At 42.8% G+C, this 23689-nt stretch overlaps 1 protein-coding gene and 1 long non-coding RNA gene across 14 annotated transcripts in view; one reads left to right on the forward strand and one right to left on the reverse strand.

Annotated features, from left to right (window-relative positions):
• Positions 1 to 23689, reverse strand: part of NRXN3 (neurexin 3) — a 1235498-nt gene that overhangs the window by 373132 nt on the left and 838677 nt on the right. The window lies entirely within an intron of this gene.
• LOC307223237 lies at positions 561 to 22906 on the forward strand. The gene is made up of 3 exons (XR_013842043.1): positions 561 to 639; positions 1020 to 1113; positions 22694 to 22906. It is a non-coding gene; the product is annotated as an uncharacterized lncRNA (long non-coding RNA).

Below are 23689 nucleotides of genomic sequence, written 5' to 3' on the forward strand. Positions count from 1 at the left end.
CCTAGCATGAAGAGAGTAGCTTCCTTTGCTATTCCAAGGGCTTCTGGTCTTGTCACTCTATTGCTCCCTGCCCCGACTAAGTTGCTATGACAATGGAAGGTGGTGATTTGCTTTGAGGGATCTAGAGCTCAGCTGAGCTTAAGCAAACTATTTTTGCAGGTGGAGCAAAATTCAGGTCCAGTGAAATCTATATCCTGGCTAGCTAGGCTTGATGGATATGGAGTAAAACTACCACCACCACCACCCACAGAAGCCAGAAATTAGAAAGCTTTCAGGAAATGAAGAGGTTACAATGAAATATAAAACAGCACTTGACTAAAATATCATGATATAGTGAGATGTTGGTCATGTGTCCCTCTTCTTTGCTATTAAAACATAATTCTCTTCCTGAATATGGCAGGTTACAGATGATCATTTTACAATCATTTACCACATGTCCTCACACAAGTGCTGTTTGCCTTCTCTACTTCCACCTTCGGGAATGCAAAAGTGCTGATTGGCATACTTTCATTTTGTGGTTCAGCAGCACTCGCCATAAATAGGCTCCAGTCATTTGAAATCCTCATCTTAAACACACACACACATTCTCTCTCTTTCTGCTGAACTGTCAGCCTTTCCGTGTCAGCTCCAGGATGGACAGTGTGTTTCCACCAGTGATTGATTTATGTGTGTTCGTGCTTTGAACTTGGGGACAATGACTTCATCCTGCGATGATAATGTTGTCAGGGTGAGTGGGATGCCCACCTGCGTAGAGGATTAATTGGCTGCCCTCAAGAGATGAGACTGGGGTTGGTTAGAACATTACCATGTTGCAAGGCAGGTGCTGCCGCTGCAGACTTAATGGCCACTTCTCTGTAAGGAGCTTGCATTGAGCAATTGGCCAAAGCTCAGTGGTTAAAACATTCATGTTAGCCTCTCTTCTATAGCTCCTGGGAGATTTTGCATATGAACTTGGTTAAACTCAGGTTCAGTTCAGGTATCTGGTCCACTCATCCATTAAATGTTGCTTTCTTCTGTAGGTGGCAGTAGGATTAATGTCAACCATACTGGAAGACTTGTTGGAAAACCAAAATATTATGGCACTTTGTAGTTCATTTGTTCTTCTTGCACAAGGTGTGGATACAGGTTTCTTTACTAAGTTGCACTTATTAACTTGTAGCTTAAATGAGTTCAAGGTGGCGTATGTGGCTTTGCACCCTGTTCCACTGTATTCTCACAACTAGCTTGTGAGGTAAGTCAGGCAGAGAAATAGTGGGTGGCCAAGGTGACTGAGTGAACTTCATTTAAACAAGTGTGAGAGCCAGTGCAGTGTAGGACCTTGGAGACCAGCATTCAAAACCTTGCTTAGCCATGAAGTTCACTGGGTGACCTTGGGCCAGTCACAATTCCTCAGCATAAACTACATCACAGGCATGTTGTGAGGGTAAAATGAAGAGGAAGGAGTGGGGGGGAAGGGAGAGAGAGACAATTAGACAGACTGTGTACACACCATGGTAGTTTGGTCATCTCTGTGGGCCCACTGAAACCAGAAAATCCAAATAACTGAGGCAGGAACATATGAAACCTACATCCTTCTCATCCTACTTTTTCAACAGCTTGCTCTCTGGACAAGACTACAGAAGCATGCTCACAGCACACAAACTTAGGAGATATATTTGACTATATACTCGATCCCCACCAATGGAAAGTCAATATTTCTAAAACAAATCCCTGTTACCAATACTTTTCAGAGTTTGAAGGTGGGAGATATTTTAGATTATCATGATAATTTTTGCAATCTTAACCTGAGAAAGTGAGCGAGGGAGAGACTAAATGAAAATACCGGTATGGAAATGAGTGTTAAGCAAGGAACAAATCCATAACATATTACATTTATCTAGACATGGATTACACTGGGTGACAATCCAGTCTTATCAGCTGATGAACAGCAAGGCTTCATTAGTGTATAAGGACAAGTGTTGAGCAGTATAGGCATTATCCACCCCCACCCCAGCCTCACTGATCACTCAGAGAGATAAGAAAATTAATTCTGCTGTTTTTCTCTATGCTATGGAAAAGAAAATGTGAACTTCTACAGTCTTGTCTAGGATAGTGGCTTCTCCAACTTGCAGCTATGCATTTCCATAGAGATCTCAAAGTTGCTAAAAAAATGGGGGGAAACAGCATCACCCTCACCTTTCAAGAAAATCTAGATATAGAAAGGGGAATTCATGTATGCAAAATTACAATGCAGATGAGACAGAACAAAAAGTAGAGGAACACAAGTAATTTGTGGTAGAAACAGAAGCTAACAAAGGATATTTAAGATGATGGTTCTTTAAAAATGAGTTGTTACTTGTGTTGAACTGACATTGTTATGTTGCTGTAATATTACAGCTTCCGTTATGTGTTATAATTTTTTACTGTTCTTGTAGACTGCTTGTTTACTGTGAACCACTTTAAGCACAAATGTATCTGTGTGGGGAAATGTGAGCACTTGGTTTTGCTCTGAAAACATAAAGGGGAAACTAGATTTATCACCAGAAACCTGCCAAAACTATGCAATCCAGTGAGCTGTGGTGGCACCAGAAGCTTTCCTTTCCAACCAAGTGATGATCTCCAAAAAGCCTGTGCTTTATAACTTAACAACAGAACCTCTGAGCTCAGCATGCGCCTGTTCTACAATAACTTAAGGAAAGGTTCATTACTACTACTTCTTCATTTTTTCATATATATATTTTTTCCATTTTGAGGCTTTAGATTCAAGTTAGTGATGGGTTTCACTATAGTGCCTCCTGACTTGTTTATTTGCCATGCAAGGCTGGGGGAATAATGGAGCTGCAAAGGTCTCCAAGCCATATTGTGGAAAGGAAAGTGCCATTGTTGTTACCAGCACAAAAACCATGACAACTATACACTGACATGAATAAACCAGCACTAGAGGGCAGGATCTCCTGCAATTTCCCATTTACTCTTGGAATGCGTGGGAACACACAGATTTGGCCTTAAGACGCATGAGCGTTTCCTTACATGGGAGATGTGATGCAAGCTTCTATTTTCACAATCAGACACACACAGCTTCTCTCCTCCGGGTGCAGTAGGCAGAAAAGTTGATGTTTAGCCAGTGGAAGCCCAAGTATGAAACACTGTTGAGTTCACTGAGTAGTCTAGGGGAAGGCAATGGCCCTGATCCTGCTAAGATGAGTCATGACTAATAGTACGATTCTATTCGTATTTACTCAGATGTAAGTCTTGCTGCGTCATGTGGGGCTTACTCCTTGGTGTGTTTAGGTCTGCAGCATAAGTCCCAATGAAACCAGAGGAATAAGTGAGTTATAATTAACATCTTTCCCCTTGTTTACAACTGGAATTAGTAAGAGTAGATAGATCAGGGCCATTGCCTCCCACCTTGCACAGCTGTTGTAAATGAGAGAAAGGGCTGCTGCCACAGGATCAAGAATAAGATGCCGGAAGAGCAGCATGCGTGGGTGGTCTATGCACCAACTGTCCCCCACAGCACTTTTCTCTAATGGGTGTCATCAGCTTTTCACTTTCGGGAGCACTAAATTTACCCAGTTTAAAGAAGAGAAAATGGTTAGTGCCAGAACTGACACCTGTGACATTTTTTAAAAAATGACATCGCTGAACTATTAAGTTATAATCCTGTAGCTGGTTCCCACAAATGTTGTCAGGTTCATTCAGATGCTGCAAGAGAGAGTAGCCTTTTTTTTTAATTATTTCAGCGAAAGACATCCTGTACACAGGCTGGCACAGTGATGTGCACCTGGGCTATTACCATGGAAGTAACTGTCACGCTAACGCAGGAAAATACATTAGAATCCTGACCTCCCAGGTAGAAACATGCTGTAAAAATGGGCTTGTAAGGAGTGATTCACTCACTGCTGGCAATAATGGAAATGTACCATCCGAATGCAAATGAGAACAACAGTTAATTATTTTTGCACTGTAACTCTGGGGCTCCTCCCCGGCCTATGTTAGCTCCTTAAATTGTGGAAGTTGCCACTTCTCTGCCACCTCTAAAAGATTGCAGCTGATTAAATTTTGAGTTCCAGCAGGAAACCCAACACTGCCAGAGCTTCAGTTTCATATTTTATGAACACCAACATCCCCGCCACCCCACCCCCACCCGCCCAGTCTGCAAAACTCATTTTCTTCTGTTGTGAGGAGGAAGGTCAACCAGAAGTGTATATGAAGGTTTTGTTCAGCATTAAGTTAATATAATTATACTCTCTGATGAGACACTACAAGGCTTGCTCATTGGGAAGGTGGGGGGGGGGGGAATAAAGCTTGACTTGCCTGTATCAGAAAGGAAATGTAATTCTGAGACTACTGTGTCTGCAGAGTTATACTTAATATGAGCAAGATGAGGTGTTGACAACCTCAGGAAAATAGATCTTCAATGCGGTAAAGGATAGCAGAATGCAGCTCTGAGAAGCCTACACACAAAGTTCATGCCTGGTGCCATACTGAAAGAGGCATTAAAGGAAGAGGTCAGCCACATGAGTTGAAGTGCACAGAAAAGGAGGAGTTTTGAATTGGTGAGTAGGGAAGAATGCAATTTAGATTTTTCAGGCAGGACTGCAAATAAGCTCACACCACACCTCTGCCTCTGAGTTTTCCTATTCTTCTCCACTAACCAAAGGGTCAGATTGAAGGTCCTGTGTGTTGTTATCACAGAAGAAACAATTAGGATCATGAGTGGTTCTCTTGTAGATATTCACTACTCCTAATGTTTACAGTACCACAATTATTATTCAGTTAATTAATGTCCATTAAACCAAAATTATATCATGTTGTTGTTTTTTCTATATAGATGCTTTGCTTATGAAGTGCTGTACCTATTTTGTCAAGAGTAAAAGGGGAAACTAAAAGTATGTTGAATCATCATCTTCAAGTCATTCATTAAATTTACAGTTCTCAAACCACTTAGTCTAGATTAGGGAAACTGCCAGTAGAACAAGTAGTTGGCTTTGGATCACAACCCCTTGTTCCATAATGTGCTTGATTCATTTAGTTCACTTTGACCAGCAAAAAAGAATAGCAGCAAATTTACATAAATCAAATTAAGCCAGTGTAACCCTGCTGATGTCTCAAGTTAGCATCAGGGCAAAGTCCACCTAATGTCTGAATGGTTCCAATGTGTGCATTCACTAAAAACCAGTGTTGTCAAGGAAAGAATACTAGGCAGCTGATAGCACAATGCCCCCACCTTAATAAAGGAAGAAACCTTGTTAGAAAATAGGACTTCTGCCACTACATTTTTTGGAACACCTGATACAGCTATTTGGTGCCCTGATCCGTTGTAGTACTAGTAACAGAAACACTACTGTTATCTGTATTATTCTCTGTCTGGAAACACAGAACATTATTTACTATTTACATTTAACATAAACAACACACTCTGCCTTCTTCTCCAACAAAATCAAGCCATTTGTGTCTCTCTGATATAATTGGTGGTGGCTAAATGGCATCCTGAACTGAAAGCCAACAAAGAATTTGCCTATAATAGGTGCAATCACATTTCATAATTACAGTTTCTTGGCTGTTTCCAACAGCTCATTGTTTTTTGGAAGCCCAAGTTGGCACTCTTCATAATGACATAAGCTCTTTTATCTTCAACAAAAGTCAAAGATGCTAACATATCATAAGAGCTGGGTTCACCACTGTACAAAACCAAGCTGGGCAGTATCAGCAGAACCAACAAATAATCCAGAATCTACTCATAATATCCAACCAAGTGTAAAAGCAGATGCTTCTACCTTTGGAGAGCTCTGAAGCTTTCATTTTCCTTTGCCAGGTTCTTGGAGAAATCTTACAAGGCAGTATGTGTCTGATATGGTCTGTATGCTGCTAGAGAAGCTCAAGTCCATGTGTCCTTTTAACATGGAACAGAAAGAGCATTGCATGCGGCAGCTGTGTAGCAAGACTCTTTAGCAGCAACTTGACTTCTGGCAGACAGACCGAGGCTTGAATTCAGAGCACACTTTCTGCTAGTTTTCTTTTGCTTCTATTCTTCCCTCCTGTACTCTGCCACTCAAGCGCTGCAGGACCATAACCACCCAGGCCTCATTAATCAGAAAGCAAGGCGCTTGTGAAAGGAGGGGTCAAGTGAAGGGCTTAGAGAACTAGATTGAGCAAAAGCTCTGTGCAAGCCATGGATACAACAGGAGCCACATCCTATGTAGAATGATAATTAGACAGATAAGATAAACAGAGGTCAGGAAGGGACAAAAGATGTAGGCACAAGGTACAACAAACGAGTGTTTGTTGCTGCATTTTCAATGCGCTGTTTCATCTGAGATTTCGGAGCTGAAACAAGATGTCTGATTTGAAAGGGAAGAGCATAGCTAACTCCAGTGCCAGAACGAGCAGGAGCTGCAATTTCAGCTGAACCAGATGTAGAGCACATGCCTTGTACACAGTACACCCCAGTTTCAATTTCCTACATAACCAAGTAGGAAAGCGGGAATACAGCCTTCCCTGCCCAAAAACTTGCAGTGGATTGATGGTCTGGTTTGGTGGACAACAGCTTCATATGGCATTTCATGAGGAGTGGCTGCAGTCTGGTGGTAGCGTGCCCTCTGGTGAAAAAGAGAACTATCAAAGGCTACTAGCCATGACGTCGGTTCTCTACCCCATCAGGTGGAAGCAGCAATGCTTCTGAATACCAGTTGCTGGAAATCATAAGAAGGAAGTGCACTTGTGCTCGAAATCCTGTGTGCTGGTTTCCCTTTGGGGCATCTGATGGGCCACTGCAAGAACAGGATGCTGGACTAGATGGGTCATTGGCCTGATCCAGCAGGTTCTTCTTACGTTCTTGTATGCAGATAGCCCCAAGTCCCATCCTTGTTATATCTAATTAAAAGGATCTCACCCTGAAGAGCTGATATTACTGAGAATAGGCAATGGTGGACTGAGTGGACCAATGGTTTGACTTGGAATAAGGCAGCTTCATATGCTCAACTTGTCCTTACTGGGCTGTGGGTATAATATATCCACTTGTGTGGTGCCAGATTCATTGAAACCAGTCAAAACAGCAAAGCCAGATGCAGTGTGTTACAGAGGCATGGGTGGGAGCCACAGTTTCTTGCAAGGATTTTCTTTCTCTGTCAAACAAGATCATCCTCTGGGTCAGGCTACTCCTAATTCTTATAAACCATTCATCTCTCTTGGGCAGCCATTCATTCAACATACATCCCAACGGTTCTGAAAAGCAAGCAGAGCCGAGTTGTGCTAATTACATCTTCAATGGTGTGTAACAGCCCTATCATTCCATTGCAGCTACTGTGTAGCACACAAGCATCCCCAAGTAGCATCTCAGTCATTATGCTTGCAAGCTCTGTGGTTATACAATAAAACCCACACACACATGCACAGTTTGTGTTGCTTATTTTTCCTGCTGTTGTGCATTCCTTTCCTCCTCGTGTATGCAGTACAGCTTGAGCTCTCCATTATTCAGGATCTCCCCCCCACACACACCTCTCTAATGATAAGTAATAAGCTTTTCCTTCAGGGAGGGTGGATGACCCATATGGCTTACACCCATAAAATGCCTTTATGTTGAAACCAGTTTACCTCTTGAGCAACCGCCATTGCCTGAATAATCTTGCTGCATTGATCAACTAGTCCCACTGCAGATTTAGCCAATGAAAACAGGGAGACCAGAATGGAGCAACAGATGGAGTGTTCAAATTTCCACAAAAAAGCTGTTTCAGACATTTAGACTGTTTTCTATGCAATCTGTTCTAGGGAAGTATTTACATAGAGAACATGTGTGACCTGGCCCTCTACCGAGACAGCTGTGGCCTCGCAGAAGCAATTTTCATCACTAGGGCAGATGAAAAATAGGCGCTTATCTCTTCTATCTTATCTTGTTTATCGTATGTTCTTCATTTCTTTTTAAGAACACCAGAAGAGCCTGCTGGACCAGGCCAATGGCCCATCTATTCCAGTAGCCAACCCGAAGCCTCAAAACAGGGCAATGAGTGCATCAGCTCTCTGCCCACTAGCGATTCCAGCAACTGGTATGCAGAGGCATATTGTCTCTCACAGTGGAGGTAGAACATAGCCACTGTAGCTAGTAGCCATTGATGACCTTCTCCTCCACGAATTTGTCTAGTCCTCTTTTAAAACCATTCAATTTGGTGGTCATCCCTACTTCTTGTGCGAGTAAATTTCATTGTCTAACTATTGCACTGTGTGAAGAAGTTATTTCTTTTTTCTGTCTTGAATCTCCCAACAAAAGGAGGAAATAACAACACTACTGGTTGTGCTATTTGGCCAAGTAGCATTATGCAACTTCACCAAATTTCACTTATTCTTGGGTCAAAGCAAAGTGTATTTCTTATGGGAGCAGTTGATCCTAAAGTGTAGACTCTGGACGGCCTCAGTCCTGGGTCATAGGGGCAATTCTCCCAACTTTTCAAAATCCGATCTGTAGATTTCTGACTGCTTTAACTTTATTTAAGTATAATTAATGCTTCCACTGCATTGTGTTATGTTTTCATTGTGTTGCAAGTCCTTTATGAGTGTTCTAATACAACACACAAATGGCAGAGAACTCAAAGACTATGGATACTTTTTTTACAGACACTGTGAAGAAGACACTTTGACATGGTAAGCACTACACCCATAAAATACAGCCCCCCCCCCGTTTTCCTCCTTTATTTATTTACATTTATATCAATAGGCTCAGAGATTCCCACCTATCTTTTGCTAAAAATGTCTCCAGCAAGGGGACATTAAAAGGTCTTCTGTCCAAAGCCTTGAAAACTGCACCCAACCAAAGCAAACAATAGCCATCTGCAAACATTTAGTAAATGTTCAGAGGGAACAAAACTGGGTCATGGCTATCTTGATTACCTCCCCTTCCCACTGTGTTCAGTGCATTCAGCACAGGAGCAATTCTGGACATGATGAATCAATAAGCTAGCTTTAAACAAACAAAGAAACAAACAAAAATTCCTATAAAGGACAGTTCCACAAGATCCATCACATTCTGGTACAGAAGTAGCCACACTGACCAGTCCCTGACAATTGGTCATACTTGTTGGGGCTGATGGGAGATGGAGCCCATAACATCTGTAGGGCATCCCATTGGCTACCCTGATTCTAGTATGACCTCAAAACACAACTCAGGGCTACGCAGATGAACAGGAACTACACAGAGAGGGCACATTTTCAGTGAGTCCTGCTAAGACCCATTAGGCAAAGTATGCAGGCTGCATCCTTGGGCACAGTTGAGAGGAGACGGCATGTACCGCTCACTCCACACATTTTTCAATGCAGCATCGACCAGAGAACATGCCAGCAGTTTGTTCTTATCAAAGAACTTAGGCAGTTGCGTGTGTTTTTTCTAAAGTAAATGTGCCGCATATACTGCAGATGCTTTATTTACCTGAACTCTGGGAAGCAGAAAAGGGAGGCTGATTTTTTTCACTGCAAGTATATTACCACTGTGAAGGGGTGGGGGGTGGGGAGGGAAATCACTGAGAATAAATTTTGCTTTCCAAGTGTGTCCCGGTGAGAGCAATATAAAAAATAATTTAGGACCAACCGTGTAATTATGTGCATTTATTCTAACCTTCCATTACTGGAGATAACAAGATGAATAGTAAAATGTGAACTTTAACAATCCTGTAATTATAGCCACTGAACCGTACATTATTGAAAGAATTGTGCACAATCCAGATGCAAAAGAATCAACTGGGTATGTAAATAGAAATGAAACTAAAATAATCAAGTGATGAAGAAGTAATGTGCGGCACTAAATAGCTTCTCAGCATCTTTTACTGCTGTGTTTTCATTTCCTAAACAAATACTCCATTTATTTTTATCATTTTTTTTGCCACACGTCCCACAATGATGTGTTTTGTTCTGGGGGTTGTAAGCAGCCCTATGAAAAATCTCTTGGTGGCTGCTGGTTACTATTCAGAATTTTCTATTTGACTCTTTCTCACAACTGAGGTTGCCTAGTTTACATTCATGCAACGCACAACAAATCTATTGAAATATACTAGCAGCAGAATCCAATGTGTGTTTATTCAGAACTAAGTCCTGCTGGCACTTACTCCCTAGCAAGCAAGTTTAGGGTTGTAGCCTGCAACACTTGGAAGATTCAGCCCCTTGAAGGACTGCACCAAATAAACCCAGAATAGCTTTTTTTATTTGTTTGCTATCACCATCAATTACATGGCCATAAAGTTAAGGCTCTGTTACTTTTAAGCACAAGATGCTAGCACACTTTAAGAGATGTGAAATAAAGCAAGAGCTAATACTCAGTACCTCCAGCCAACAGTGCATCCTAAATAATAATAATAAAACCACATGGAAAGGGGCTTTTAACATTCATTTCCTGTTTTTAAAAGGGCACAGGGTGAGTTTCCAGGAGCAACATGTTCACTCCATCCATTGGCTCTGCTGCCACTCTAGGAAATGAATTGTTGCAGAGGGAGGAGACTGTTGTAGGGAACAGTCAAGAAGATGTTGTAGAAACCGTGGAAATACCTGGATCTCAGAAGGAATGTGGTACAGGGAAGCTTGAGAATGGAGGGATGACTGGGAGTAGTTTCAGGCAGGTTTATAAGGAGAATTGCCAAGAGCGAACTTTCATCCTCAGACCTGTCTCCTTGGGTTAACGTGGAGGGTGATCCCATGAAGGAATTGACCCAGCATAACCAAAGCTATCACGGAGCTGACTTGAACCACCATCCACATCAGGGACAAGGGACAACAATTTACAAAAGGCCTCTTTCCCCATAGTCCTCATCTGTACCAGGACAATGCAATCTTTTCAGTAGACTCTGCAACTTTGGTGGAATACTGCTGGCAACCGAAAGCCTTGGTGAAGGCTGAGATACAGCCTTCCACGTTAGCCAAGATATCACCCCACAAACTTTCACCGGCTGCTCCTCCGTTGCTCTCCCTCAACATATTTTATACCAATGACAAATCCTAGTACAGTAAAGTGTTCTACGGTCTTTGACATGGTAGAGCTCAGCCTGCAACTTGAATTATGTTGAAGGAAATGCCATTGCTTCTTCTAATCAGTATTAATGGCCTTCTCATCCTCCGTAGTAATGTTTTCATGTGAAGGATGATTTTTACAAGGGGAAACAAAGCATGCATGTCTGGAGAATAATCCTAAGTCACAGTATGATGTTGCATTGATAAAGCTAAGGAGATTTAAGCCTTATCCATGACCACTCAGCACTCTCCAGGAGACCAGCGCAAGGGCCAAACCAGAGACAGTAAAGCAGGGATGCTATAAAGCCTGTACTGAACTACTTGTGCACTGACACTGCCCTGTGCTGAAATCTACTTTTGGCAAGCCCTGGCAAATTGGCCCTAGATGTGTGTTCTCAGTCCAGCAAGTCCAATTTAAGGGCCGTCTACCCCTTCCCAATCTTTCTCTTCCCAATTACTTTCCTTAAGGGTCTAGTTGTGCCATTAGCTGTTCCTTTGGCACAGGTTTGGAGGCAATCCCAAGTTCTGGGGTTTGTCATTACAGTAATTATCCTAAGTCCTACTGAAGTCAACTGGACAGTGGGATTAGTAAACAAGTGGAAATTTACACCCAAAAGGCATCAACAGCCGGAACACTCTCCAATTTGGAGGACTGCAGGACGAAGTCAGTTAATTTTTTGCATCATTGGACTAGTATGTGATAAATGATGGTGCATTATCCCTATTTTCAGAAGACTGTCAGGGAACAGAGTACATAACCTAAGCAGATAACAGGGTCCAACCTCAAGGAGCTTACAATCTCTATTTTGATTGTGTGTGGTGAGCGGGGTGGGAAAAAAGAAGAAGAGGAAATGAATACTGGGAAGGGATGAGTAAATGCAGCTACACAGACTTAGAATTCTTTTCAGCTGGAATTGAGGACTAAGAAGCTGAGAAGCACACTACATATCTAAGCAGAAATTAAGTGGAAAGAAAGAAAAAGAGGGAGGGCTGGGCTGGGCAATGCAATGAAAGGGGTGTGTGCAAAGGAACAGATAACACAAACAAAGGCAGCTCAGCAGGCACTTTGCAAATCTGTGCTGAAATCACAGCTTTGGTGGGAGGAGGTTAAGCAAATGGCAAAACCTTTCCCCAAGCACCTGTTTATGTTGGTGGATAAACAAATTTGGATTAAGGGAGAGAAGAGAGAGGAGAGGGAGGGTGGGTGGGAGGGAGAATCTGAGATGTCAGCATACTTCAAAAGAAGAACATTTTACTCAGTGCATTTCCCATTAGCTGGAATGCTCCTAGCACTCTCTTATATTTGCTGCCCTGACTTTCCTTGCAGGGGTGTCAGTGACAGAACTGAAGGCACACATAAAAGCACACCGAAATCAGCCTAATCTGTACAGTTGCAAAACACTCCTCTGCAATTACATCCAGCACTATTGTTGTGCAATTTTCTGCATAGGAACATACACACAAAAAAGAAAGACTCTTGCCTAAATCTCACTATTTTCCTTTCTCAATTCTCTCGCCTTCCCCCAAATCAAGACCTGTAAGATCAAGGGAGAAAAAAGCTGCAGGAGTCCAGCCTTTCATAATGACCAGGAATCAAGCTTTATTTTCTATAATAACATAACAGAACCCTATATTTTAAAGAGGGAGAAAATTGGTATAAATTGTCAGGATGTCATAAAAGTATGTGGAATTTAAGTAGATGTAAGTAGTTAGTGATTTGACCCATGATCTTCCTGTTTTGCATGTTCCCTACAAATATAAGACGTAAAAGTGTTACCTGTCTGATTCCAGAGCAGTGTGTTTACAGAACAATAGGAAAGACAGCCCAGTAATATTTATCTGTTTGCTAAGGATCAATTCCCTACACATTTTCACACACAGCTGCCCAAATTGCACACCTTTGGGCTTTCCTTTCCCTCATATTTCATTTACAATTCTTTCATCTTATCACAGAAATTTTGCCTGGTACACCAGTGCCTTTCCTTGTGGTTCCTACTTAGCTGTGGTGGCAGGTGCAATCAGATGACATGCATGGTGGTCACAGGTAAGACCACAATACATTTGTGGTACTTGCAGTTTTGTACATGGCAATGTATGCAGCAGGGCTTGGGGAAAATTTGTCCTCGCTTGTCTCCACTCCATTGAATTGTAGGAAATAAGAGAAAAAGAGGATTGGGAAAGAACAGAAGGAGAAGGAGAAGGAAGGAAGGAAGGAAGGAAGGAAGGAAGGAAGGAAGGAAGAAGGAAGGAAGGAAGGGTATGAGGCTGCTATTCTTTCCTTTGGTTTGACCCCTCTTATGTCAGGCAGCTCTATGGCTGCCCTCACTGCCCACTCTTGCTCTCTCAAATTGCCTCCATGGAAGGTCTGGTGCTATTATTTGTAGAGTTATCTACTGCCGTCAGAACACTCCCCTCTCACTGCCGCTAGGGAGGCATTCTGGCATGCTGTGTTGCCACTTGTCTTTGAGCTGTTGGGCGGAGAAGCCAAGCAGCAATGCTTTGTGGAATGTCCTGACTCTTGCCAAATTCAGTGAGAGCCAGGGCATTCTGGTGGTGGAAGTAGTGATGGTGGAAGTTGGCGGCAGCATGGGGAGTGGGGCCGCGCAGCATGGTGGCAGGAGGCAGTAATCCCTGTTTCACCTTAGGTGGCTGAATGGGATGGACTGCCCCTGATTATTTGGTTCTTGATTCCTTCTGGCAGTTGAGTAACTCCAGGCTTAAGATCTTCCTCTCCATCACAACATATACATGTTCACCTCCATTACCACCATGCAAATGCCACACTCAGTCTCTGAGGCCTATCCAGGGAGTCCAGAATATTATGAAAACTGTGTTCTACATGAGCCTCAGCACAGGACTGAAAACTGTCATTCCATGAAGGGCTGTGTTCATTTTTGTGGAGGTGGGGTGTATACCTTTGCATAATGCTATAATTTTTGCTTGACTCTAGACTGTGCTTTTCTCCTAGTAATGCTGACAAAACTACCTGACTGCTTAGGGATTCTTAAGAATCCCGTTCTAAATAACCACTGTGCACTATACTAAACTGTTATGCTAATGTTTGGCACCAATTATATTTTATAATTTCTCAGGCATTTGATCTTCTGAAACCCAACCTGAACATTAACTCCTGATCTCAGTCTCTCTCTCATTCATATATAATGTTTATATTTACATATATAAAGAAAGGTAAAGGGACCCCTGACCATTAGGTCCAGTTGTGGATGACTCTGGGGTTCCGGCACTCATCTCACTTTACTGGCCGAGGGAGCCGGCGTTTGTCCACAGACAGCTTCCGGGTCATGTGGCCAGCATGACTAAGCCGCTTCTGGCAAACCAGAGCAGTGCACAGAAACGCCGTTTACCTTTCTGCCAGAGTGGTACCTATTTATCTACTTGCACTTTGACATGCTTTCGAACTGCTAGGTTGGCAGGAGCAGGGACCAAGCCAACGGGAGCTCACCCCGTTGCAGGGATTTGAATTGCTGACCTTCTGATCAGCAAGCCCTGAGCTCTGTGGTTTAGACCACAGTGCCACCCGTGTCCTGTATTTACATATATAACACCTAACAAATTAAGACAATATAAAAAGAGAAAACAAATAGAAACACAAATTCACACCTAGAGGTTACAGCTCTGGAAAAAAAGACTATGTAGGAGGAAATACACAGTATACAATTTAAATTGTGTTTTATTCCCATGCTACTTTAGAAAACTAGATCCAAGTCATTGTGGGGGAGTAACCCTTTACCTATCAAATCATCCTGGGTCCAAGGCTCTAGTCTGTCTCCTTTTTCACAAATTCCAATTTAGAAAACATTGGTTTGGTATGCTTGCCTTCTTGGGTTTTGTTTTTTGGGTTTTGTTTTAAAGATAGATTCATGCCAAACCACAAAGAGCTTAGTCATTTTTAAAGGACTGGCAGGAATAGTTTATTAAGGCACTTTTGCACAATAATTTCACACTTCTTTCCAGCCACTGATTAATGTAAAGGGGAGAGAGACCAACACTCCTAATGTAAAAGGAAATTAAAAATAAGCCAGGTGCAAAGCCATTAAGCAGAAAATGAAAACAGGGAAAGAATAGGGCAATATTTGTTTTTCTCTAACATGCCCAAATATGAGCTTTAATAAGGCATATAAATTACAACCTTGGTAATTTTAATCAGCCAATAAATAACTGAACAAATAAAAACCCTTGCTTTGGCTCTATTCCCATCTGCACAAATAAAACATATAATTAAAGTTGTACACACAACACAGTTTATTTTAAAGCATAGGAAATCTACTTGTTAGCTTGGCACTGTAGCATTTCCCAATATACTAGGAATATGCTGCATACAGATCACAGTGCCATCAAAATAAGGCAGCAAAGTTGGTAAGGATGCTTAGCCACTCAATCATTTTTGCTAAACAATCAGAAGAAGCAGTGCTGTCAACACTGGCTGGCAGTGGGTTCCCAGGATTTCAGGCAGGTTGAAGGGTGGAAGTTTGGCTTCTCAGTGCACCAAAATGCAATGAATAATGAAAAGTGTGCAGACACACCATCAAAGCCATGCTTTCAAACTGTGGCATATAGTATTTGCAGACAATCTGCTACAGTAAAACACTTCCAACATGCAATATTCCCTTCTATTTGGCAAAAAAAGAGTAAATGTCAAGATGAGAGATGCTCGTGCTGTATCAACCTTTCCCTGTAGCCGTAGAAACCGTTATCAACACTGATAAACCTCTGCCAGGATAAATTTCTTATCAGAATAAGGGCCATAAGAGTGGTTTCAAATTGTGAAAGATTTAATCAATTTAAATTGGTGCCAATTTCCCCAAAGCAATCAAAGAAAGAGTTTTTTTAAAGCTCTTTCAGCTCTCATGAAAGGTGTCCTCCTAGCGCTTTACAGAAGCAGTTTTGAGCAATCTCTTTTACAGGGCTGACTTCTTTCACCTCCGCTGAAACTATAAAAACGTGTATGCATACACACACATGTCACCCCGTCCTCAAGGTGAGGTAAGAAATCAAGGCAGTGCAGTGCACATTCTTTCAAATCAGCCCCTTTGTGGCCTGTAAACAGCTGCTGCTGCTGAGTGCCTCCTCTTTGCCCTTAAGGTACAGTCGCTGCAGGCAGGCAGAAGAAGAAACCATTGACAATGACTGAGCTGGGGCCATTGATTCCCATACTGCAGTGGAGAGGACATCACTAATTAAAGAGCTTTATTTACTTGGAGGTCTCTCGGGAGTTACCAAGAGGGAAGCAAGGATTGATTAGTGGGAGAGGTTTTCTGATAGTAGGTTCTACCAGGCAGCTGCATTATTTCAACAGACAGACAGACAGACAGACACACACACACACACAGAGAGAGAGAGAGAGAGAGAGAGAGAGAGAGAGAGAGAGAGAGAGAGACTTGGTAATTTGCAATGTTTTGATCGTTTTAAATAGTAGGCCAAAGCTGATTCTAAACTCTGGTCCATTTTGACTGAAACTGTCATATGCAGAATAGATTAATAATACAAAAACATCAATTTCCCCATTGCGATTAAAATTGAAACGCCACAAAGACAAAAACCTGACAGCTATTTACCTTGGAAACATCAGTTTTCTGTAGTACAGGCATCCCCACCCTTATGCGCTATCAACTCACACACAACCATATATACCGTATTTTCCGCCCTATAGGACGCACTTTTTCCCCTCCAAAAATGAAGGGGAAATGTGTGTACGTCCTATGGGGCGAATGCAGGCTTCAGGAAGCTATCCGCTAGCCGTGGGAGACGCAGCTCTCCCACGGCTAGCGGAGAGCTTGCCGGCACCTAGAAGCTTGGGGCGCGCTGAGCTCAGCACGCCCCAAGCTTCGGGCTTTGCACAGCGCTCCGCTAGCCATGGGAGAGTCGCGCAGCTCTCCCAGGCTAGCAGAGAGCTTGCTGGCACCCAGAATCTTGGGGCGCGCTGAGCTCAGCACGCCCCAAGCTTCAGGCTCCGCTAGCCGTGGGGCGCTTCCCCCGCCCCAGCCCCGCACCTGGGGGGGGGAAATAATTTTTTTCTTTATTCCCCCCCCCCAAAAAAAAACTAGGTGCGTCCTATGGACCGGTGCATCCTACGGGGCGAAAAATACGGGACATGCAGTGCCAAAAAATAAATAATTGGATTCAAATCCAGAAATGGTGGGAGAGAGCAGGAGAGCCTGAAGAGGACATCAGAGAGGGCAAAGGAAGCTCTGAAGAGAACCGAGACACAGTGGGGCTTTGTTTAGGCTGCTCAGCCTCCCTGCCTAACAGCTGATGCACAGGGTAGCACAGCAGCTGCTGCTGCTTTTCCATGCATCCTCCAGCTGGCCCCAGAGCTTCAACTCCAGATATTTTGGTCTGGATTGGGGAGACAGTGGAAGAGAAAGCTGGAGAGCAGGAAAAACAGACATTTGGTGTCTTTTTAGAGGATGGTCCCCACTTTATGCGATTTCAGCTATGCACTTGGAGGCCAGAACATAACCTGTATGCTATGTGGTGTACTTTTTTGGCACTTTGCATTAGCTAGCATATGAGGTAGAAGCTGGCAGATCACATGATTTGATTTGTGTGAGTCTGGTGAATATAAATGGCCTTGCCCTGCTTGCCCTTCTGAAGGGGCTTACAATAGGGTTGCTATATGTCCAGAATTTCCTGGATATAGCCAGGATTCGGCCATTAGAAGCAGTGTCTGCACAGAAATTGCTCAAATACCGGAGGAAATCTGGGCAACCCATGTCAGAAGTGTAGATTTTGGCGAATTTCATCAAAAATAGCTCAAAAACTCCTTTGCCCAAAAAAGCACAGCAACATTTTGTTTCCATCACATACTGCAAAGTATGAAGTGATCCTAATTCTATTTCTGTTTTCTAGACTTGGACCAAATGCTCATTCACAGTTGATTCTAACAGGATTATCATCCATAAATTGGGCTGTCTGCATAAGGTGGAACATTTTTGTGGATTTTATGAAACAGTTGCATACACTGCTCTCTGGCAAGTTGCGACTGCGCAACAGCCCTTTTCCCCCAGCGCCATTGGGCCTATTCTCACCTAAATATAGTGCACCCACCACTGAGAACACCAATTCCACAAATTCCTACAAACTACCCCAGATTATCTTGTGGGGGACTTGTGTGAGGGAAAACTTAGGAATTTGGAGTCTCGGGCAGGATTTGATCAAATAAACAAGAATGATTTTATTAAATAAAGGAAGTTTAAGACACAAAGTGAGCAAAACATACAATATTTCAGATTATAATGTTATTTCACTTCAGTTCTTTCTCAGTTGTTGCACAGCTGTTGCTGCTTAATACTCTGGTTCTTAAACAAGGTGGTACTTCCTGTCACACACCCTGTTACACACTCCTTTGACAACCCTACTCCTGAGGTACTCCAAGTAACAGACCCAAGGGATCTCCACACCCCTCTTAACTGGTTTGGGAGTCTTCTCTTTTTGTAGAAGAATCTCTCCCTCCTGACTGGAATGAGTCCTAAGTAGACGGTATCCTCATAGCTTCTACTTCTCCTGGCTCAGCCTCAGCCTCCCAGTTAATTCCTGGCCTAATTACTCTTACAAGACGCCACACATTGTCCTTCACACTAAGCTCAGAGTCTCCTTTCTCTAGTTTGCAATATATTCCTCAAAGTCAGGCTTTCTCAACCTTGGCCCTCCAGATGTTTTTGGCCTACAACTCCCATGATCCCTAGCTAGCAGGACCAGTGGTCAGGGATGCTGGGAATTGTAGTCGCAAAACATCTGGAGGGCCGAGGTTGGGGAAGTCTGCTCAAAGTGAATGTTTCTAATCAGAACCAACTCTCTCTCCTCTCACTCCCTATCTCCCAACCTACAAACTGTCTCTCAAAATCCTCTCCTTTTCAACTCCCCCTCCTGGAACCCTGGCTAATCATAAGCTGTCGTTCCTTAACCGTTTGCTGGCAGGGGAAAAGAAAAAAAAAGCACTTGTTGACCCAAAGTGCCCAGCAAAAACAAACTTTTCTGTCACACAAGTCAGTCCTGTTTATAACGGAAAGTAGGGCAACTTACCCAGTTTTCCTAAAAGTGGTTTCCACCAAAAGGCAGGTGTGGAGAGGGAATCAAATGACATTTAATTTCTACATAACTCTATCTTAGCAAGGACATTCAAATAAACATAAGGGGGAAGGAATGGCATGCCTTAGAATAGCTGCTCACTTTAGCACTGCATAAGGCCAAAGGATTCCGTAAATGAATGCAGGCACTTGGCGTTTTCAATTACAGGAACTAATACAAATGTTATACAATTTGCTGCACCTGACTCTCCCATTGAGGCTAATGCTATTAGAATAGAGTTATTCCTTAAATACAGGTGGATATTTAAATATGTGTAAATATGTTATTTTAGGTGCACATTACCATTTTATGGAACCAAGGCTTTCCCTTTTATTTTAAAGCCCTCTAAATATCTCCCATTTAAATGCTGATTTTGTTCATTCCCTCCAGGGTCTCAGAGAAATACATTCTCCTTTGTTTGTTTTATGCATGCACTTCATTGGGTGACTTAAGGCAGAAAAGAAGGCAAGGGAATCTAAATAATAAACCTACTACAATCCTCTGATAAGGGAAAAGTGGCCAAGCAGCTAAGAAGAAGGGCTGAGTATGCAGCAAGGAAAGGGGAACAAATTCAAATATTTAAGCTTATTCCAGTTCTATAATAAATATAGCTTCTGCCAGGCTACAAATATTACAGATTAAAGACTGAAATGCCCCAAAAGGCTGGGCTACTTTGCTTAATCAGGTTGATGCTCTCAGTCCTTGCATCCATCATTAGCTGTTTATATTCTAGAAAAGCTAGAAAAAAATGACATTTTCAATGTGGTACTTATTTTTCTTTCTTTCCAAAGATAGGAAAATACTCTTCCCATCCATTCATAGTAACTTTTCAAAAAAATATATGAATTGAACCAGCTCGGCCAGAATGTGGATCAGGATATGCACTTCGAATGTGGATATTGACATGAATTTCAGTGAGCATTCCACTGAAAGCAATCCAGAATGGCTTGGCAGCATCATAGCATATGCTGGAATCAGATCATTGGTCCATGTAGCTCTGTTTTGTCTGCACCAGAGATAGTTAACATGGTGCCCTCCAGTTGTTGTGGACTACTGATACCACCAGCTCCAATCAGCATGACCAATAGATAGGATAATGAGAACAAACATCTGGATGGCATCACATTGACTACCCTTAGAGTCTCTACCCACCCAGTGAACAACTTCTGTTTCCAGACCTACCAGCAGATATTAGAAGTTTAACAAGAAAGGGGCATGGAGGGCTTTGTACACACCAGTTTTCTTAGCTGGATATTGGCAAATGATATAGCGACCCAGTACTTCCCCTTGTCTTCTGCGGCATGATCAGCAGGCTATTACCTCAATAGAAAGATTCCCAGTTCTTTTCAAATCAGTGACGGGATTATTAATTGATGTATTTGTTTATTTTAAGGTTGGATTCCAAAAGCTGCAATAATTTCAGTGTTCTGGTGGTTGGAAACTGGGAGAACTTGAACTTCAAAGCTCAGGTGAAGTTTTGTGTTTGGTATTTAAGACATTTTGCATCTGCTCCGTTCAAGGCCAGCCACTTAACAATTTTTTCCCTCCAGACTTTGGCCATTATTGTTTAACTGGAGACCACTCATTCTTTCAAAGAGGGGATTGGAGGGACATGATATTGCTATGAAAGACAACCAATTGTTCATGCTCTGTGTAGTACAAGAGGGCAGGTCCACACCCCAAGGAGCTTATAATCTCAATGGAAACAATGGAAACAACAGAGGAAGGAGAGAGAACCAGAGGCAGGGGTAAAAAAAGGACAAGCACTATGTAGTCATTTCAGATGTATTTACTTGGGTTTAGATGCAAAACTAATGATCCTTTGCATGACCATGCAATACATGAACTTTAAATTCCATATGTGAGTAAATGAGATTATAAATCAAACTGACAGTATAAACTCAACACTTCACATTCTACTTGTGTGATGACAATAAACTCAAGCATGTTAGTGAAAGACAATCATGTGTTCTTATGAGAGTGTCCCCAAATTTCAGAGACGTACTCACTCACTTTTGAGTTAAGTTCCCTCCCTTAAGCTGGCTTTAGGACAGGGTTCTGCTCAGTGGAGGCTGATCCATTAAGGGGAATGGGACAGTGCCACACCAACCTCAGTCATCTTTCAGCAAGTTCACACCTGCCAGCCTTCTTACTTAAAACCAGCCCATGGTGTGGCACTGGCTGTTAGCTTCCCCCCACTTGGTTTCAAACGGAACCACTTGGTTTCAAATGGAGAGAGCCAGTATGGTGTAGTGGTTAAGAGCAGTGGACTCGTAATCTGGTGAACTGGGTTCGATTCCCCGCTCCTCCACATGCAGCTGCTGGGTTACCTTGGGCTAGTCACACTTCTCTGAAGTCTTTCAACCTCACTCACCTCACAGAGTGTTTGTTGTGGGGAAGAAGGGAAAGGAGATTGTTAGCCGCTTTGAGACTCCTTCGGGTAGTGATAAAGCGGGATATCAAATCCAAACTCTTCTTCTTCAATGTTGCCCTTGTACAGGCACCCCGACTTACACAAGGTTTAGGTTCCGGGCCCCTGTGTGCATAAGTGAAATGATGCAAAATGGGGGAGCACCCTCTAAGAAGCCTCTGAATGCCTCTTTCCCCCTGCTCCTGCTCTCTCCCTACACAACTCTCTCTTCAACTAGAATTGAAGCTCTGGGGCCAGCTGGAGGCTGCAGGATGTGTATGAAAGCGGCTGCTGCTGCTGCTGCACTACCCCACGAGACAGCTATTAGGCAGGGAGGCCAAGCAGCCTAAGCAAAGCCCCACTGTGCCTCCGGTCTCTTCGGGGCTTCCATTGCCCTCACTGACATCCTCTTCAGGCTCCAGAGAGGGTCTCCTCGCAAGCCATGAGGACTCTTCAGCTCTCTCCTGCCATTTCTGGTATGATTCTATTTATATATTGCCCAGCACCATGCATATACATATGAGGAGAATGTAGAGTGTGGGAATGCTTCTACAACTCAACAAAGATGGGGGGGGGCGGGTAAAGCTAGTTTGCTCTTCCTATCATTGACTCTGGCTTCATCTACTGTTGACCTCTCTGGCTTCTGCTCTACCAGTCCCTATGGTCACCAGCTCCCCCTGGTCCTACCTATATTTGACAAAAATTCTCACTAGGGTACCCTTATTGTTTCTTCATTTGGCCTTTCATTCTTAAGGACATCCAAGTTGTAGCCTTTCCCCAAAAACAGAGAGATTTGGGTATCAACTTGTGCAACCTCTGCTCCTCTGCCAAGTTCTAGCTCTGTTGAGCAGTTGGACTCACAGCGATGAGGTAATGCCTATGGGACTCTGCATAGTGACTTCAAGAGTGTGGGCTAAAGCTCACTTCCCACCAGGTTTGTTTGTTTGTATGTTTTGCTGCCAGTTGGTTTCTAAGGCCACCAAACTGATAGGTAGGCTGCAGAAAGGGGCATGGCAGCCCCTTTATAATTAACATAATCCACAAATGCTTTCGTTTTGTCATGCTTGACATGAAAGACAAGTGGTGCATTTATTGAGTGGTGGCTGACTAGGGCTGGAGTTATAAGTACTTAATATTACTTAATTGCAGTATTTAGCATTTCAGTCCAGTGACCTAACAAACAACTCATACATGTTAATATTCTTTCTCTGTACCCTCTGTTTTGCACAGATGCCTGAGTCTTGGGTCCAACAAAAGCTGTTTACAGGGATGGCCAGCTGCTTTTCTCGGCAGGGGATTAGCTGTGTTTATGATGCCCTTCAAAACATTCAATTGCCGAAACTGCAGCAACTGCAAAGGTCTTTTGTCAAATGCAAGAGGAAGAAAGAAGCCACAATAGTCTAAGATTACAGCCCAGCAGGAGTGATGCTCTGTGCATAAGCAGATAAATAATAACCAACACACACAATAAAATAATGGATTTCTTTTCCCCATGAATGCAATTTTTTTTTTGCCTCTTGCAATTGTTCCTTGCTGAACCGAAATTGAAAATAGCTTTTACACACTAAATGATCTTTAGAAAATTGTTTTAGAAGTGCCACAGGGCAATAGTGGGCACCTTCCTGTGCATTATGGTCACTGATGAGTCGCTCAGTGAAATGTCCCTACAAGCATGCTCAGCCAAGCAGTGGCATGGTGTGGGAGAAGACTGCAAAAAGCAGACACCATTAGTCTCACTTTATTTTCTATTTTCAAAGGCCCAGGTTTGGAATAATAACACTGGAGAAAGTCGCAACTGAGAGGCAATATCAGAGATAGAGAAAACAGGAGAAGAGCAGTGAAACTTTAAAGAGAAGTCCCTGTTAAGAGATAAGGAAAACCTGTAAGGTGAGTCACAGGTGCTTATGCATAAGGATATGGAAAGCAGAGTGTGTGCTCACCTTCCTAACAAGCAGTGGGAGTGGACACTTCATCCTTCATATATAACTTCTAGTTTGTTGTAGGTTCTAAAAAAATATTCTTCCAGTTTAGTGATCTGGACAAACGAGAACTATTTCTTGTCTCCCTACAGCATTATGTGTCTGCCTCTATGAGCAGTGCTAAGGTGAAGGGAGATCAAGACACAGTAATGTTTGTTGCTAACACCATGGTCCTGATAACATTGTCTTGCTAGACATGATTGTTTCCGCATGGCCTCTTGGATGTATTCTTCAGGCATGGTCACCT

The sequence above is a fragment of the Podarcis cretensis genome (assembly GCF_951804945.1).
Source record: "Podarcis cretensis genome assembly, chromosome: 1".
In the NCBI taxonomy this organism is placed as follows: Eukaryota; Metazoa; Chordata; class Lepidosauria; order Squamata; family Lacertidae; genus Podarcis; species Podarcis cretensis.